General features: G+C 34.0%; 1 protein-coding gene across 7 annotated transcripts in view; it reads left to right on the top strand.

The window, feature by feature from the left end:
- Nucleotides 1–20,279, top strand: part of LOC106871985 (FMRFamide receptor) — a 335,494-nt gene that overhangs the window by 224,870 nt on the left and 90,345 nt on the right. For 6 of the 7 annotated variants that reach the window (XM_014918777.3, XM_014918779.3, XM_014918781.3 and 3 more), the window contains one exon: nt 3,180–3,247. The exons of the other annotated variant lie outside the window; for it this stretch is intronic. The gene's annotated coding sequence lies outside the window, so the exon portion shown is untranslated. The remainder of the gene's footprint in view (nt 1–3,179; nt 3,248–20,279) is intronic. 7 annotated transcript variants of the gene reach the window in all.

Below are 20,279 nucleotides of genomic sequence, written 5' to 3'. Positions count from 1 at the left end.
TTCAGTCATTTGACTGCGGCCATGCTGGAGCACCGCCTTTAGTCGAATCAAATCAACCCCAGGACTTATTCTTTGTAAGCCTAGTACTTATTCTATCGGGTCACTTTTTGCCGAACCGCTAAGTTACGGGGACATGATCACACCAGCATCGGTTGTCAAGCGATGCTGGGTGGGGGGGACAAACACAGACACACAAACACATACATATATATACATATATACGACGGACTTCTTCCAGTTTCCATCTACCAAATCCACTCACAAGGCTTTGGTCGGCCCGAGGCTATAGTAGAAGACACTTGCCCAAGGTGCCACGCAGTGGGACTGAACCCGGAACCATGTGGTTGGTAAGCAAGCTACTTACCACACAGCCACGTATGAACTGTGTGCATCCATGTGATGATTAACGAATTCCAGGTGCCACATAAGGCAATAGATAACTTGAATGCTTCGGTGATATGAATTCGAACCCTGCCATGAGTCTCTCCGAATATAGATGGCATCGTAGATTATATGAGTTAAACCAAAATAATAAGGTAAAAGTGAAACAATAATGATATTATTATACAATACTGGTCAACAAACTTGAAACATGCTTCAAACACGTTTCTTAACGATTCTCGAAATAGTGGTCATGTACACTTGTTTCATTTACTTAGTGTAGGATGATTGAAAATTATTGAAGCGGAATCTTTATTTACTGCCCGGTATTTGTTGGTGCTTTTACTTAAATCAAAACACGAATCTCCTTGTCCGTTCTGAACTCAATTACTAAACCAATTATCTTATATATTCCATTCCGGGGATTTTCACAAACTCAAGTGCAATTTCAAGAACGGTAATTATGAGATGTTTGTAGGAAACTCAAATACCCTAGCTTTCAGTTTATTTGGTTATCTTTGCATGAAACATAATATGAATATTTAAAGCCAAATTTGTTATTTTACATCTGAACCATTGTAGCATTACGATTTATTACAGTATTGAAGAAACTCAACTCAGTAGTATTATTTATCGTTTCTAGATTGAAGTTTTCTCTTATTAGCTTCATTTATTGTCTTCCTAATTAAATAACAACGCTTTGTTGAAGTTTATGCCGTCCTATAGATCTCCGTTATCTCGAACTTCAAAAACATCTAACTCTTATTTAACGTAACGTACACCACATATATTCTTAGATACTTCAATTTTAGTTATCATATGGCCATAGTTTTACAGTCATCACAGCTATAAAAGCACCAGCATGAATATTAACGCACACCTCAAGACTTTCATAGCTATCACAGCTATATCACATTAACAAGGACTAACTAAACAGAGCGGGTCGTGCGTTGAATAAAGGGAGTTTTAATTCTTATAAATTCATGCATAGGCGTAGGAGTTGCTTTGTGGTAAGTAGCTTGCTTACGAACCACATGGTTCCGGGTTGAGTTCCACTGCGTGACACCTTAGGCAAGTGTCTTCTACTATAGCCTCGGGCAGACCAAAGCCTTGTGAGTGGATTTGGTAGACGGAAACTGAAAGAAGCCCGTCGTATATATATGTACATATATATATATATATATATATATATATATATATATATATATATATCTAATATATACTTTTGTTATTTACACCACCTGTCCTCGTCTGTTGTTATTATTTGTATATTCTCCCATATATATATATATATATATACATATATTTATATATGTGTGTGTGTGTGTGTGTGTGTGTGTGTGTGTGTGTGTGTGTGAGTGTTTGTCCCCCCAACATCGCTTGAGAACCGATGCTGGTGTGTTTACGTCCCTGTAACTTAGCGCTTCGGCTAAAGAGGCCGATAGAATAAGTACTAGGCTTACAAAGAATAAGTCCTCGGGTCGATTTGCTCGAATAAAGGCGGTGCTCCGGCATGGCCACAGTCAAATCACTGAAACAAGTAAAAGAGTAAAAGAGGGAGTATACTAAATTGTTCCTCATTTGTTTAATTATTCAACAAAGTGAAATAAGCTCTATGAGCACTGATAGTTAAGGGAAAGCAAAATAGATAAATTTGAAGAATAAAATAATTTCATCTCAAAACTACGTTTAGTAAATTTTCTTTAAATTTTAAAATGTTTGGGTTGGTGGAATAAACCACTAAATAATAGAAGCCTTTACGCCACTCATCTAGTAACTTATTCTTCAAAATATAGCTGCAAAAGTTAGATATATTCAATAAGGGAGATTTAGATTTATTATGTGGAAAAAAATGTATGATTATAACTGTAAATCCTTTGGGCATAGGTCTACTCTATAAGAGATGAAATGGAACTAAAAAACAACAGCTGCAACAACAATAACTAAAATAACACCGATATTAACAACAACAATATCTTTAAAGTTTATCATTAGAGATGCTCAATTCAGTACGAGACATCTATGAATCGGTGCCACAATAGACTGGAGTTAAGAACTTGAGATGTAACTAACAAACGAAGATGTCATTGTACGCTCGCTCGAGCTGCCTAAGTTGCAGTTAAATTCTATTCTGCTATTTTAGAAAAAGGACAAAATCGATAATGTAGTCCTAGATACACTATATTTGATAACGAAAAAGAAAGCAGACATAATAGACATAATTAAAATTCTCTTGACCATAGATCGGGTCGCAAATCGCAACAATATAAAAAAAGAGAATTTAGCAAGACGACTGAGAAATGTATCAGAATTGAACGATTTACCTACCTAATGAATTTTAGCATTGGTCTTAGGCTATACATTTATAGAAAGAGAAGATGGCCTGGATAATTGAATCTAACTACAATGAAATATTGGTACGTATTCTACCGATCATGGAGGGAGAAAATGCCAAATCAATCGGACAGGATTTGGACACAATCTAAAGGATTAACTATATAATGAGATATTCCTGCTTCTGAATTGTTATATTCTTCGAATATTGAAAGAGGAAGAAAATACAGTTGCTTTTACCATTTTATCCGCCTTACATTTGTGTAGCTTATCGCTTGTCTTGCCATTTGATAAATTAAGATCTACGGCATCCTCAAAGAGACATACAGTTTAACAAAAACTGCACAGACACACATACACACACATGCGCGCGCGGGGGCACACACACGTACAAGTACACAGAAAAACATTCTTCCACAAGAACGGCAACCTATTACATTTGTTTCTTCTTTCATTGATTTTAGCCTTTCAACTGCGGCCATGCACCCTGGGTGTAAAAGGACTTAACCAGACCAAAAGGAAATATCAGAAGGTAATATTTGATACATAACTTCTTCCCTTCGATTCCGATATACGTATAAATGTGTGATATATATATATATATATATATATATATATATATATATATATATGTACATACGTATATATATATACACACACATATACATATATGTATATATATATATATATATATATATATATATATATATATATATATGTACATACGTATATATATATACACACACATATACATATATGTATATATATATATATATATATATATATGTACATACGTATATATATATACACACACATATACATATATGTATATATATATATATATATATATATATATATATATATATATATATATATATATACACAGTAGAAGCCTATGAATATATATATATATATATATATACATACACACACATACACACACACACACATATATATATATTCATATGTATATATAAATATATATGTATATATGTTATTTTATTTTTCATTTTCGTAGAGTCAGTTGCCTTGGTAATTTGACATTATACCTGCAGACTCACAAGGTTTTTGGGCAGGTGACTTGTAACTTGACAGAAAACCTCCTGCACCGACAAGTGGAAAAGAATTAGTGATAAACTGAGTCGATCTACATAAAATATTCATCTACACTATATATATATACGGAAGTGTCCAGTGACATTCATAAATATATGCACTGGTACTCCGGGTAGAGTGCTGGTATGTAGATGAGGAGAGGTGCAGAAAGTTCAGCTAGAAGTAAATCCGACGCGTAGGAGGTTAAAACTGGTACGACAACGTGAGCATAGAATATATCATTGAAATTTACAGCAAAACAAAAGACAAAGACAGGTGTATAAAAAACAACCAGCTGTTTTAAGTTAGCGGTGAGTCATGAGTGATTGCTAATTCAAAAAGTTTTTTTTTTTTATTCTCTCTGTTTATTTCTTTACGTTCCTTTCTGCCGAAGAGCGTAGGCTCGAAACGTAAAAGACTTTCTCACCTTCCCGAGCATCAAACTAAAACACCTGCTTGTTGTTTTTCTGTAAATTTCAACTATATATATATATATATATGTGTGTGTGTGTGTGTGTGTGTTATTTCTTTACTACCCACAAGGGGCTACACACAGAGGGGACAAACAAGGACAGACAAACGGATTAAGTCGATTATACCCACCCCAGTGCGTAACTGGTACTTATTTGATCGACCCCGAAAGGATGAAAGGTAAAGTCGACCTCGGCGGAATTTGAACTCAGAACGTAGCGGCAGACGAAATACCGCTAAGCATTTCGCCCGGCGTGCTAACGTTTCTGCCAGTTCGCCTTTCTGCCAGTTCTGCCAGTTCGCCGTGTGTGTGTGTGTGTGTGTGTGTATCTGTATGTGTGTGTGTGTGTGTTTTTGTATGTGTGTGTGTGCGTGTGTGTGTATGTGACAATATTACTGTTAATAATTTACAATAATATCAGAGTCTAGTAGGCGTAAAAGAACCATAAAGGCAAAATTATCAATTAATAATGAAGGGTACTAGTTAAAGGACTAGCATGCTAAAGACAACAGTCAAAACGACTCAAAACCATAGTTATCACTTGTACTTAAGATTTTACTGACCGTTTTCTCGTCTTGCCCTTGTGTAGAAATGATAACGGTGCTTTTGACTCGTTTTGACTGCTATCTGTAGCATGCTGGTACTATAAGCAGTACCCTCCATTATCAATATATATATATATATATATATATATATATATATATATATATATATATATATATATATATATATATATATATATATATATATATATATATATATATATATATATATATATATTGCTCTGTGTGTGAGTGAGAAAGCAGCATAGAAATTTGGTTATGAATAAATATGCAAATAAATATGAATACTGAAATCGTATCGACATGATTAATGAATGTATAAATAGGTTTCTTGCGAATGGAATAATATTAAGTTAAATTATAGTGATATAAGAAATCGCATGCTTCAGAAGGAAGTATATAGATGAAGATGATAGACTATTTCTGAGGAGTTTTATCAATGATGAGTAGTCAAAAGCGAGGAGTTCATCCCTAGCTTCTGACTATCAAAAATCTTGTGGTGTGTTCGAATGAAGGAAGTTTCTGCTTTTTGTTTATAATCTTATGAAAGAAGACAACTACGATCTGCATATCCACATTCGAATTTGGCAGAAGACATGACAATGATTGTATATATATATATATATATATATATATATATATATATATATATATATATATATATATATATATATATATATATATATATATATATATTATTTGGATTCTCACTGTTCTGCGCGCACACCATGAATTAATTTAAGAAACTTCAGCAGGTATCAGCAAATTAGTTTATTCGCAGATATCCACAATCAAGAGCTAGTAGTCTTTGTAGATTCATTGATCCGAGGTAAGTTTTCACCGAGGAGTCGAGGAGTCATACAAGGCAATCGAAACACCTCAGTGTTTCCCTTCCCTTCCCCTTACATCAATGTATTACGCGTGTTCTGAACATACAGCTTCTTAAGCGGGGAGATGTCCTCCGATGACGTAAAACAACGGTGGTCAGCCTATTGATGTTTGAATTTTCCAGAATGTAATGAGAATGAACCGATACATTATTTTCTTATTCTTTTTATTTTTATTCTTTCAGTCTTCTAAACATTTTTATCAACGTACTCAGCTTTCACTTTTTGACCACGTTCATGTTGATATAACCAGAAAATTTTTATAATTTCTATGTAACAGAGCGAAAGTCTGTGAGAAACATCGTGAAGTTCTTTTAGTATATTTTTCCGAACTCGTCTTCACTTTTCAACCTACATCATTTTTAAAGAGATTACCATTCTTAAAATAGCAACAGATTATGTTTTCTAGTAATTCCTTCGGATTTAGCGAGATTATTTTCGTTTTGCTATACCTTAATGATCCAATTTTCTGTAAGTTTGACACTTTCGTATAAAGATTTCTTCTCTTCGTTGTGAAGACAAGAATAATTTTTTAGAACTTACTTTTTCCGATGGAAACATGCCAACAGGAATGGATAAACATAGTAATGCAAAAATGTCTACCAGATGTGATCGTACTACTTTGCTCGTGTTTACAAAACTTTCAATGTCTTATTAAGTAAATTATATTTAAAAAATACTATGTATACTGAAAATATGTATATTTATGTATCTTTATGATTAATGAATTAAAAAAATTAGATGTTATTCTTGGATAATGAAAATTTTATCAAAATATCAAAAGTTGAGATTGGTTGAGCAGGTTTGATTTTTGCAAAAAGTGATAAAATGATGAATTAATCCAGAATTCCAACATAATATTAATTCATGCATATTTTATTTCTAAAGTCGTCTTTTCAAAAACAGACACTTATACATACATACATACATACATACATACATACATACATACATACATACATACACACACACTTACATACATACATACATGGTGATTGCTCCATTTTCATAAATGATGGTCGTCTACGCGTGTGATTCCTCGTTATCAATAATATTTCTGACCTTCCGTCCATGATCTCTCAGATGACAAATTTTGAACCACAGGGACAGACAAATGTTGTAACTTACTGCGCGTATCAGTAGATGGAATGACGAATAAGGCCAACATAAAGAGACATTTGTACTTCATTCGTTAGGTTATAAGTTTCAGGAGTGTGGTAACACGTCTTAACCACAATTACTCCCAGTCTACTCTGATCGGGTATAGTAGGTCCTGTTAGGGTGCCAACCATGGGTTAACTAGCATATGGGATGAGAATTCATCTGAGTGCGGGGACGCAAAACATCCTCGGTTGATGTCAGGGTGCGCAATAAGAGGGATAGCTATCTAGTGCGCAATATTAGTGAGGGGTAGCTATTTAGGGTCGCTGCATTCTTCTAGGTAAGCAACCCACTGATGTGAAATATGTAGTTTCATATGATTACAGTAGATGAGTGTGGTTTTCGTGTTGTTTAAGAGTTTATAAGATGCATCCATACATAGATACACACACACGTATATACATTCGAAATACGTACATACATACATACATACGTACATACGTACATGCATACGTACATACATACATACATACATACATGCATACATACATGCATACATGCCTACATACATACGTGCATACATATACATACATACGTACGTACATACACACTACGTACGTAATATACACGTATATGTGTGTATCTGCGTGTGTATGTGTCTACGTGTGTATGTATGTGTGTCCGCGTATGTACAAGTATGTATTTTTGTTATTTTGTTTCTCGTCATTTCGCTGAAATTAAAGATGTAAAATTCCTTAACGTTCTATCTACCACTTAATAGATCTGAGGGCATTCGTTCTACAATGAATAACACCAAACTATATCTTTGCTCTGTTATTTTCCTATTACTGACGAAGTAAATGTAATTTCGTCCAATTCTGAACTTGCAGTCATTATAAAATTATACAGTGAATTTCATATGTAAATTTGAAGCGTTGATGTACCTATGATGTTCTAGTGATATGATGAACTAGCCTTCGTTCTTTGCATTAATTTCCAAAAACGTAATTGTAATATGTAATGCTGAGCAGACATATTAATTCAAAGTTTTACGTATCATTTCTTCATACTGAAATTAATTTTACAAGAAGTAAGTTACGAAACAGCGGTAATCATATAAAAGTTATGTGTTTCGATAAATCTGTCTTATTTCCCGGCGTCGAAGGTGCGTCTTCCTCGAGGACACACCCTAATTTTGACAAGCAAAAACTTATAAAAAAAAATAAACAATAAGCATAAAATACGATCTCGGCACTTCGGGTCTTGTTACCTTTACAGATGCAATAAAAAACATCACTGTAACCTCCATTACGTCACTTAAAATATCCTTAGCATTTATTTTGGCTGTTTTGTGCTTATCCTTTACGTTGACTAAACGTATTTGCCTCCCGTTGTGATCCCACACACGAGTCTGTAAAACTAAGAAGAGACAACACTCCCTACCTTAACAATTTGTTTTGTGGGACCTTTAGTACATGGTGTGGTAAGTTTACTCTCAAAGTTTATGCTTACTGTTATATACCCACTGTAATACTGAAATTACACTACGACAGGGTTGGATTCAGGGGGCTGGATAGGGGATGCGCCCTACCCCCAAAAAACTTTTCAAATTTGTCTGTCGCGTTTGAATATTTAGTAGAAAGCATATTTTTGTACCAGCGACAAGCAACTCTGAAAGTTTCAGTATAGAAATTAATTTTGCGGTATCTCTGAACATATTACACTGTCATTTCATTGATCAATTGCAATGAATCAGACCTCAGACCCACCGTTATCACAAATTTATGGATCCACTCCTGCACTACGATTATTCACTGTTTGGCCCAGCAGTAATTTTTATTATGTGCTTCAACAGGAAGGTTCTTGGCCAATACTATCTAAGTTCATGCAAGTGCATAGGGTTACAACTAGTGCAGCATTTTAAGATTTTAGCAATAATAGATGTAGATAAATACAGTACTTTTTTGTCCCAGACAAAGAAAAAGCAAATCTCCACAATAAGAAAATTATTGTGAGGAATACGGAATAACATTTTATTATACAGTTACATTTTTAAAAAATATCACATGAACATGACACCCTAAATAGAACAAAATGAAAATAAAATAAAGATTACAGTAAAGTCTACAAAATAAAAAAAAACCATTGCAATCATAAAATACTGAAAATATTTTGCTTATTGCTACCATTTATAGAAGTACCACACAAACATGACATCCCAAATAGAACAAAATAAACACAGAACCGAAATTAAAATCTGCAGTCAAAATATTACAAATTAGAAAACATATTTTAATCTTCAAATCCTGAAAATATTCCACGTTATTACCATTTGTAAAAATTAGGACATGGAAAAACAAACGCTACAATTAAATTACAATGGAAAAAGATTAAAGAGTGTGCAAATGTTAAATGTACGAGTATAAAGAAAATATTTCACTCTTCAAATGCTGAAAACTGACTGCAGTCATTCATAGCTCCAAAACCGGAAAAATCACCAGGGCCATCAATACTGTCCGAGGTGTCACAGTCTTCAAACAGAATGTCATCTTCTGTGCCATCTAATGCATTACTGATGCCACATTTTATAAAAGACTTTTCTACTACTTTAGTTTTCACAACGTTCCATGATTTCAGGACCCACTCGCATATATATATAACTACATGTGAATCGTTGGCGATTTTCTTCCTCCGTCTACCATTCTAGTCAATTGTCCTCTGTTTTCGAAGAAGAGCGTCTGCTCGAAACGTTAAACCATGTTTCTTTCCTTCCCTGAGCGTCTGCTAATACTCTACATGTACCACGTCCTCGTGCTGTTGTTTTTTGTGTATGTTCTTCTTTTTGGGATTTACTATATATATATATATATATATATATATATATACATATATATATATATATATATATATATATATATATATATATATATATATATATATATATATATATATATATATATATATATATATGTATGTATGTATGTATGTATATATATATATATATATATATATATATATATATATATATACATAGAACCCGAAGGGAAATAGCCCTGAAACTCGAGTCGCCTTTATATATATATATTTATATTTATATATTTATATATTTGATCCTTTATATTGAACACTCAATATTTCATCTACATTCAATACTTTCTTTCATGGTGCCATCCATTTTAATTTTATTTTATTTTATATTGTATATTGTATATCATATTATATATTGTATATTCCATATTCTATACCCCACATTAGTTCTGCAGGAATATAAATAAAACATAAAAAACAGACAGTGTTAGAACTCTTTTAAGCAAAATAATATATATATATATATATATATATATATATATATATATATATATATATACATATATTTGTGTGTGTGTGTGTGTATGTGTGTGTGGTAAGCTTGCTTTGTAGCTACATGATTTTAGTTTCAGTCCCAATGCATGGCACTTTGGGCATCTTCTACTTTGGCGTCGGGCTGACCGCACACTTGTGAGTGGATTCAGTAGACATAAAGTGTAAGAAGCCTGTCGCATATGTGGGTATATATATGCGTGTGTAGATATGTTTGAGTGTGTGTGTGTGCGTGTGTTTGTATCTGTGTTTGTCAACCATCACCACATGACAACCGGTGTGGTATCAAATAAAACTTAGTGGTTCGGCAAAAGAGCCCGATGGAGTAAGTTCTAGACTTAAAAAAAAGAACTGGGGGATTGATTCATTCAACTGAAAATTCTTCAAGGCGGTGCCTCAGCATGGCTGCAATCTAATAACGGAATAGATAAAAGACAAAATGTAAAATATAGCCATAAATCTATATATGCATAGTTACTACCAATTCTTCTGAGCCATAGATCATATAAAGCATTGTAATATCCTGATAAGATACATGGTCGTTTAAAAGTATCTGATGATGAAGACCACAAAATTGAAAATTAAAAACAAAAAAAGAATAATGTCTGATACAACTGCAGAAACGCATCGAAACGTTTGGAACAAATAGGTTTTTGACGTGAATCATTTTAATTGACAAATTTCATAAGCATGCACTCATATAAGCCGTTTTTTAAAACCATGTAAATGCTTGTTTTCATGTACATTTAAATTTAGATTAAGATAGAATATTAATTGATTTCTAAATGGTCGTTACAGAATGATAGATGGATACCAACTAGATTGATTGATTGTTTGTAATGAGCTCGAATCGAAATGGAAGCTTTTTCTTTAATTGTTGGATTGCACTTTTACTTCTGTACACACACACATACACACACACACACACACACACACACACACACACACACAAAAAGAACACTAGAAATCAAACTCGATTTAGACTCATCACAATACATTTACAATACATTCACATTTTTTTTTGTTTTGGCAACCCCTACCATACTCATATTTTTATCTACTTCTTTCTTTTCCTTGCTTTCATTTCCGTATTTTATGTTTGTTTTTCCTACTTTGTCATGAAGTAAATAGAATTAGTTAAACAAAGATGAAATATGAACATTTCCTTGGAGAACTCGATCCATTTAAGATGTCAGATTAGCTGTACAGCCTAATGAAACGTTACTCATTTATACCAGATAGATCTGCCTGAGGCTAGTTGCATCGTTGAAAGTTATTTTTATCTTAAGTGGTCAGAATGAGTGAGAATTGAGTGTAACTGCGCATAGATCGGCTTTAGTGTCAAAGGTAGAATATGAACCATCGACATTTCATCCCGAGTTCAACTTCGAATGTAGGCCATAGGGCCGTGTTGTTTCGTTGGTGCAGTTCCGATCAATCCTCAGCGACTGGATTTGTCTGCAGTCAGTCGAGAACCTCTTTCATTGGTTCTATCGTCTGATACAACGCATGGTTTTACTAACATCAGTCAAAATCCCGAATATTAGAAAATCCTACTGCATGGGTACACAAGTGTGCCTACAATAGCTTTGCTTTATTTCAATGAATATAATACATGATATCATTCCGCAATTTCACAATATCGTGATATCGTGAACTCTTGTCATTTTGGGCTATCTATGCATAGAAAAAACAAGCCTGATATATGAAGCACGTATCATCATCATCATCATCATCATCATCATCAACATCATTATCCTTCCTCCCCTTCCTCTTCCCCTTCTTCCTCCTCTTCCTCTTCTTCCTCTTCTTCCTCCTCTTCCTCCTCTTCCTCTTCTTCCTCCTCTTCCACTTCTTCCTCTTCCTCCTCTTCCTCTTCTTCCTCTTACTCTTCCTTTACCTCCTCTTCCTCTTCTTCCTCTCCCCCTCTTCCTCTTCCACTTCCTCCTCTTCCTCTACTTCCACTTCCTCATCTTCCCCTTCCTCTTCCTCTTCCTCCTCTTCTTCTTCCTCCTTTTCTTCTTCCTCTTCCTCCTCTTCTTCCTCTTCCTCCTCTTCCACTTCCACCTCTTCCTCCTCTTCCTCCTCTTCCTCTTCCTCTTCCTCTTCCTCTTCTTCCCCCTCTTCCTCTTCCTCTTCCTCTTCCTCCTCTTCCACTTCCTCCTCTTCATCTTCCTCTTCCTCCTCTTCCTCTTCCTCCTCTTCCTCTTCCTCCTCTTCCACTTCCTCCACTTACTCTTCCCCCACTTCCACTTCCTCCTCTTACTCTTCCTCTTCCTCCTCTTACTCTTCCTCTTCCTCCTCTTACTCTTCCTCTTCCTCCTCTTCCTCTTCCTCTTCCTCCTCTTCCTCTTCCTCCTCTTTCTCCTCTTCCTCCTCTTCCTCTTCCTCCTCTTTCTCCTCTTCCTCCTCTTACTCTTCCTTCTCTTCCTCTTCCTCCTCTTCCTCCACTTCCTCTTCCTCCACTTCCTCTTCCTCCACTTCCGCTTCCTTCTCTTCATCTTCCTTCTCTTCCTCTTCTTCTTCCTCCTCCTCTTCTTCTTTCTCCTCCTCCTCTTCTACTTCTTCTTCCTCCTCCTCTTCTTCTTTCTCCTCCTCTTCTTCTTCTTCTTCTTCTTCTTCTTTCTCCTCCTCTTCTTCTTCTTCTTCCTCCTTCTCTTCTTCTTCCTCCTTCTCTTCTTCTCCTTCTTCCACCTCTTCTTCTTCCTCCTCCTCCTCCTCCCCTTCCCCTCCTCCACCTCCTTTTCCACCTCTTCTTCCTCATCCCCCCCTCCTCTTCTTCCCCTCCTCCTCCTCCTCATCATCATCTTCATCACCGTCATCTGTTGTTTTTGTTGCTGTGGGTGTTGTTATTGTTATTATTATTATTATTATTATTATTATTATTATTATTATTATTATTATTATTAAGGCGGCGATTTGGCAGAAATGTTACTGCGCCCCAAAAACATGGGTCTATGCAATTGACTATACTCCGCCTCCGAAATTTCCGGCCTTGTGCTTTAATGTAGAAAACAATATTACTGCTAACACGGAGGAAACATTTTTTGAAGTTGTTTGTAGGGTTTGGCGCACAACTTTAATAAGACATGAGGGTGTCAAATACAAAGTATATACCGTAAGCGTATAATAAACGACTATTGTCAACAATTATGGTCCCACATATTTTAAGATTTCTTATCTCGCTCCATCTTAATACATACACTGCACAACTTCAGAGAAACATTTTGTTGATCTTGTTTAATACTAGTTAATCTCTGATAAAATTTATAAAATCAGATCTTTTACTAAAGGCGTAACACTTATTAGGACCTCGTATTCTTTAATATGGAAGACCACATTTTTTAATATTGATGTCGGCTCTTTAAGACAGTATGGTGAGAAATTTCAAGCAGCTATAGCGACAGATTAGCATGATGCAATTTCGAGTCAGACATCGGAAATCATACAATTTATGCAGTAGGTGTATTGAAAATGAAACAGCTTATCACACTCTGTGGAAACTTTCATGGTCCATCATTTTCAGAATGGAGATAGCATCAGAATATTAAACATTTTGAGACATTTCACCTGACCAATCATCATCATCAATCAATGAATACTGAGACATTACTAACACAAATACTAGGACACGTAGGAGGACCAGTTACTCGGTTCCCATAGAGTATAACTGACCGAAATCACAACATTCTGATTCCCTTTTCGGGAATCGAAACCCTTGCAGCCATGAGTCCAATACCGTAACAGCCAGGTGGCGATGCGCATTTTCACCACTGATTCAACTATAGCAGAAAGTTAAGTGGCACTGTCTTATATTTCTTTTCTTTCTCGCTTTCAGCAAGGGAATTTAGGTGACAATCAAATGTCATGTTCTGATTGATGATTTTAATGATTTAGAAAAGGAAAAGGCGACGAAAGATTCAGTGCAAAAATGAACAACAATTACAATTTAAGATATTGTTTCATACTCCTGGCTTTCTAAATTAGATTAAGAAGACACCTCAGTTTTTATCAAAACGAGAAATTCAATGCTAATCATTACAGGAATTCCAAAGAAGAAAACCATTCGTGTGTTTAGCACGAAAGGAGTTGTCATCAAAGGTAACACTTCATTGAGTAGCATTAGCAGAGATGTATATCATGTCACTAGATGTCTCGTGCAATAAGATATTTGGAAGCTCATGGAAGGCGTGGCGTATGTAAAAGGAAATCTACGTTAAAACTCATTGACAAGCCAGGTTACGATTTCTTAGTTACAAATACTCCATGGAAGGCGCTGAAGGAGATCAGACTTGTCTTGTTAGTTTTGAAATACGTCGTTGTTAGTGGTTGTGAAGGATTAAAAGATTGCTGTCGTACGGTGAAATAAAGGAAGAAAGATATTAAACGAAATGGAACGAACATATATATATATATATATATATATATATATATATATATATATATATATATATACATATACATATGCATACATATATATATAGGGAGAATTCACACAAAAAAAACAACAGACGAAGACATGTGGTGTAGAAAACAAATAGATGTATTAGTATAACGCTCGGGAATTGAAAAAGTCTTTATATATATATATAATATATATGTATGTATGTATTAGGTTGTCCGGAAAGTTCGTGCCGATTTATAGTAGCTTATCTTTCGACTTATTTGCCATGAAACCACCTCAATTCTGGGAAGACGGGATTTTCAAGCTAAAGGTAAGATGGAGACGCATTGTGCAACAGAATGCTTCATATTTGGTTGATTAAAAATGTAATGGCAAGTATTTGACCGTTTTCTTTCCTTTAAAAATCGGACAACCCAATATATATATATATATATATATATATATATATATATATATATATATATATATATATATACATACATATATATATATATATATATATATATATATATATATATATATATATATATATATATATATATATATGGGGTGTGTGTGTGTGTCTGTCTGTATCTGTGTGTGTGCGTGCGTGTGTATGTGTACGTATGTATAAATATCCAAATAAGAACAATCATTTCGTACATTGGTACAGAACTTTATTTTTAGGAGCATACTCGATCGAATCGATCTTCGGTATACTAATGATGCAATCATGTTTTTAATCATTACCAGTTTCTAACTCATGACTGTTCCATACTATTTTCGTCGTCTCTTCGTACTCGAGTAAAAATCCTAATGATAATGTAATGAGACCTAATGAAAAATTTACTATCTTCTAGTTTCGATCGCCTTGTACAGAACTCAAATGTTTCTTCCCCTGAACTTAAGAAACGTATAAATATTAAACGTCACATATTCGTCACATCAATATGTATCCGTAGCATTCTCAGAATATAAGAAGTCAGTTACGTATTCCAGATTCGCATTTGTGTATGAACTTATACAACCATGCGTGTATATACGTATGTATGTGAACGTGTTTCCGTATATAAATACACGTCTGTGTGTGTATGTAAACATATGCACACACATGCATATATACACGCATAGTTGTATAGATACATACACACATGCCAATCTGGAATATGCAACTGATTTCTTATAAATGTATATATATATATATATATATATATAAAAATGAGAATGTGTGTCTTTCTGTCTGTCTGTCTGTCTGTGTGAATCCCTAAAACTCGAGAACTACGCAACCAATTTCATTCAAATTTTACACATGCCTTACTTAGGGTTCCAGTTGTGTTTTAGTCAAAAACAATTATTAACTTCTTGCAGAGTTCGAGCACATGGCAACATAATATCTCCTCCACTATTTAAGTATTACGTGTCAAAAGTGAAACAAAAACACTCATGTCAAATATTTTAACTTTAAAAATGAAACTATTCCACTAACTGAAACAATCACATTTCGATACTGTAGTGACAGATACTTTCACAGAGAGAGAAAGAGAGAGACAGAAAGAGAGAGACAAAAAGAGAGAGAAAGAAAGAGAGAGAGAGAGAGATGTATATGTATACATATACATGTATATGTACACCATTTCGATACTGTAATGACAGATACTTTCAGAGAGAGAAAGAGAGAAAGAGAGAGAGAGAAAGAGAGAGAGAGAAAGAGAGAGAGAGAAAGAGAGAGAGAGAAAGAGAGAGAGAGAAAGAGAGAGAGAAAGAGAGAGAGAGAGATGTATATGTATACATATAGATGTACACGTATATGTGTATATATATATAGATCTATACATACATGTATATGTATACATATGTGTAGATGTATATATATCTATATATATATATATATATAGATGTACACGTAATATGTACACATATATACATATATACATGCATACAGATATCTATACATATATACACCCATCACACACACATACACATGCACACAGACACACACATTAGTCATTTGTTTTCTTATCCAAAACTACGTCAAAAGTACTGAATGGATCTTTATGAAATTTGGAAATTATATTCTTTGCATAACGGCCATAACTCCCATGAAAATTCATATATTTTTGATGTTGATGAAATTTTAACCCGAACATAACAGATGAGCATTATTTAGAAAATGATGTCACACGTTATCGAGGCTACCATTCTTTCTGGATGTGCAAAAGGGGATGACGTCTTTACTCCAAGAATTCCTCTTACTCCATCAGGAGCAGACATTCCTTTTACATTCAGAAGACTACAATTCCCCCTTCGTGTGACTTTTGCCATGTCCATAAACAAATATCAGGGTCAAACACTGTCTGTAGCTGGTCTTCTCTTGGAAGAGCCCTGCTTCTCACATGGACAACTGTATGTTGGCTGCTCAAGAGTGGGCAGCAACAAAAAACCTATTTGTATATGCTCCACAAGGGAAAACAAGGAACATAGTTTACAATGAGGTGTTATAATCACAACAGCAAGAAAGTATGTACATGATCACCTTCTTTTACGAAACTTCATTGACTTTCATATATTTATATTGATATACATATATATACGTGTGTTTGGGTGCGTGTGTGTATATACATCTCTAAATATAAAGATGATGCGTAGTCTAGACGGCGTTTTTAGATTTTATTATTCTCTTTAACCCGGGCAACGCCGGGTATTTCTGCTAGTATATATATATATATATATATATATATATATATATATATATATATATATATATATACACATATATATATATGATGCATATATGTGTATTACATACATACATACATATGTATGTACGTATATACACACACACACAAACGCAAACACACGTGTAATTTTAACTTTCTATATGTGCATGTTTGCGTGTGTTCGTTTGCGCATGCGTAATTGTCCGTATCTGTGTGAAACTAGTAATAGACATACATGCATATATATATATATATATATATATATATATATATATATATATACAGTATATAGCGAAAAAGGAAAAAGAGATAAACAGAACAATCAGGATAGGTTGACGATGAAAATTGCTAGTTTGATGAGGAGAATGAATTCATAAAGATGATGTTTGTGATGCTGTCCTACTGTAAAAGAGACTGAAATGAAAAAAAGAAAAATGGAAAAAAGAGAGACAAGGAAAAACAAAAAAATGGTTAAAAAGAATAAACAAAGCGAAAATATCAATTCAACCCTCGTCTACATAGTGGTCGTCAAGCAATACACCCAGTATCATATACATACAAGCATATATATATACATATATATATATATATATATATATATATATATATATATATATATATATATATATATATATATATATATATATATATATATATATATATATATAGGTTATGAGCGAAAGTGGTGTGTCAATTAGACCCAGAGATTTTAGGTAATGCTGAGTAAGTGCTGTGGTTAGACCATAGTTAAGCTCCAGGTTCGGTAACTATGCGAATAAGGGGTCCAATGTAGGTCATATATAAGCGTGTGAATATAAGGATTTCGTAAAGAACCAAAACTGTGTATAATATAGAACATTTATAAATACACACACACACACACACACACACACACACACACACACACACACACACACACACACACACACACATATATATATATATATATATATATATATATATATATATATATATATGCATATGTATATATGTTCATATTCTTTTACTTTTTTCAGTCATTTGACTGCCGCAATGCTGAGTATCACAGTACCACATTTAGTCGAACAAACCGACGGTCTTCTTTCTGTTTGCGTCAGCCAAATCCACTCACAAGGCTTTGGTCGGCCCGAGGTCATAGTGAAGACACTTGCTCAAAGTGTCACGTAATGAGATTGAACCCGGAACCATCAGGGCTGGTGAGCAAGCTTCTTAACACAGAGCTACCACTACGCGTATATATACATGTATATATATATATATATATATATATATATATATATATATATATATATATATATATATACACGCACACTAAACGTTCATAGATGAACTTTTCAATTTGAAAAATTTAGAGAAATGAGGTTAACTCAACGTAACTTAGCGGTTCGGCAAAACTGACCGATAGAATAAGTACTAGGCTTACAAAGAATAAATCCTGGGGTGGATTTGCTCGACTAAAGCCGGTGCTCCAAAACGATTTCGCTCTCATTCATTTAGCACTTAGCTTCACTCTTATACTTTAAAGCTGTAGAAAATATTACATTTTAAGAAATATATCCCGGAAATTAAAGAAAATTCAAAGGAAAAATTTCCTTTATTTTGTTCTGATTCAAGTAAAAGCCTTACCTAAAAATATCATTATGAAATCTTTTTTTCTTTTTGAAATTATCATGAAAAGAAAAATATCATTAAAAGACTTCGGGGATTGTTTCCGGAGAATTCAAAATTTTCTATATAAATAATTAGAATATAATATTCATGCCTAAAATATCTTTGGTAAATAGTATCTTTCCAATAGAGAGATATATTTTCCTTATTTTCTTAAATTGTTTGATGTATACTACATCTATATTTAATTTTTTTTATACTCCTTCTTTATCTGTATTAAGGCTCAATAAATAATTTCTATCTAGTTTATAAGGCACTAATCATACCAAAGAATAATTCCTGCTAAACGAAATTAAGGAGTCGCCGAAAATTCCTGATGGTACAATCGTCAAGAATTATGAAAAGAAAATATCATTCTTTTACAATTTGCATCTGTTAACTCGTACAGATCTTCAAGTTGATTTTCTGACACAGAAGGTTTTTTACCGATTTAATGTACTTATATTCCTTAATTCCCTCATTACCAGTTCTGTGTCGAAACACTATCGGTATCAGCTTTGCTTTTCATACGTTAATGAAAGACGCTCTACATCAAGGGCGTGAAACTCGTTTGGCGTTACGAGCTGAACTCAAGCTATGCTAGACCTTGTTGGTCAAGTACGGATAATTACTCCATACGAGCCTATTATATATGATCGTATCTAACAGACCACAACAGATGAAGAGCGGTTTCAGTATATAAATGATAAAACTTTATTAGTAATAAGTAAAGAACAGAGTTGTCAGTACAGTTTGCGCGCAGGGATATGCTAAAGAAACCCATCCATAAGGTATATATAAGTCCAATTAAGTAAGAGTTGCTAGAGAGAGAATTGTTAGAGACAGAACGAAAAAATGACCCAAATAATTGTATACAGTTCTTGAGAAATCTCAGTTTCATAGTGAGCTTGCACTGTTTTAATTTCAAAACTTGTTAATATCGATCATATCACTAGAATGACAACGAACACATACATAAGCTTGAAAAAAAAAAAACAAGCACAAAAGGTGGGAAAACTTTAGTTTAGCCCAGCGTATATCGTTAAAATTTTTTGATGGTCGAGAAATCAAAACCCTCCGAATGCTTCTATATTTTAAAGAATATTTCAAAATTTAATAATAATCATTTTTATTAAAGGCACAGGGTCTAACATTTGGCGGGAGGAGACTAGTCGATTAATTCGAATCCATTATTCAATTGGTAATTATCCCATCAATCCTGAAAGGATGAAAAGGCAACTGAAAGGATGAAAGGACATCGGCGGCATTTGAACTCAGAACGTAGAGTCGGAAGAAATGCCGCTACTCATTTTCCCGGTGCGGTAACGATTCTGCCAG

Source organism: Octopus bimaculoides, chromosome 6, assembly GCF_046866305.1.
Source record: "Octopus bimaculoides isolate indiv1 chromosome 6, ASM4686630v1, whole genome shotgun sequence".
Taxonomy (NCBI): Eukaryota; Metazoa; Mollusca; class Cephalopoda; order Octopoda; family Octopodidae; genus Octopus; species Octopus bimaculoides.
The sequence above is the reverse complement of the archived record's forward strand: the minus strand, read 5'-3'. Positions and strand labels throughout refer to the sequence as shown.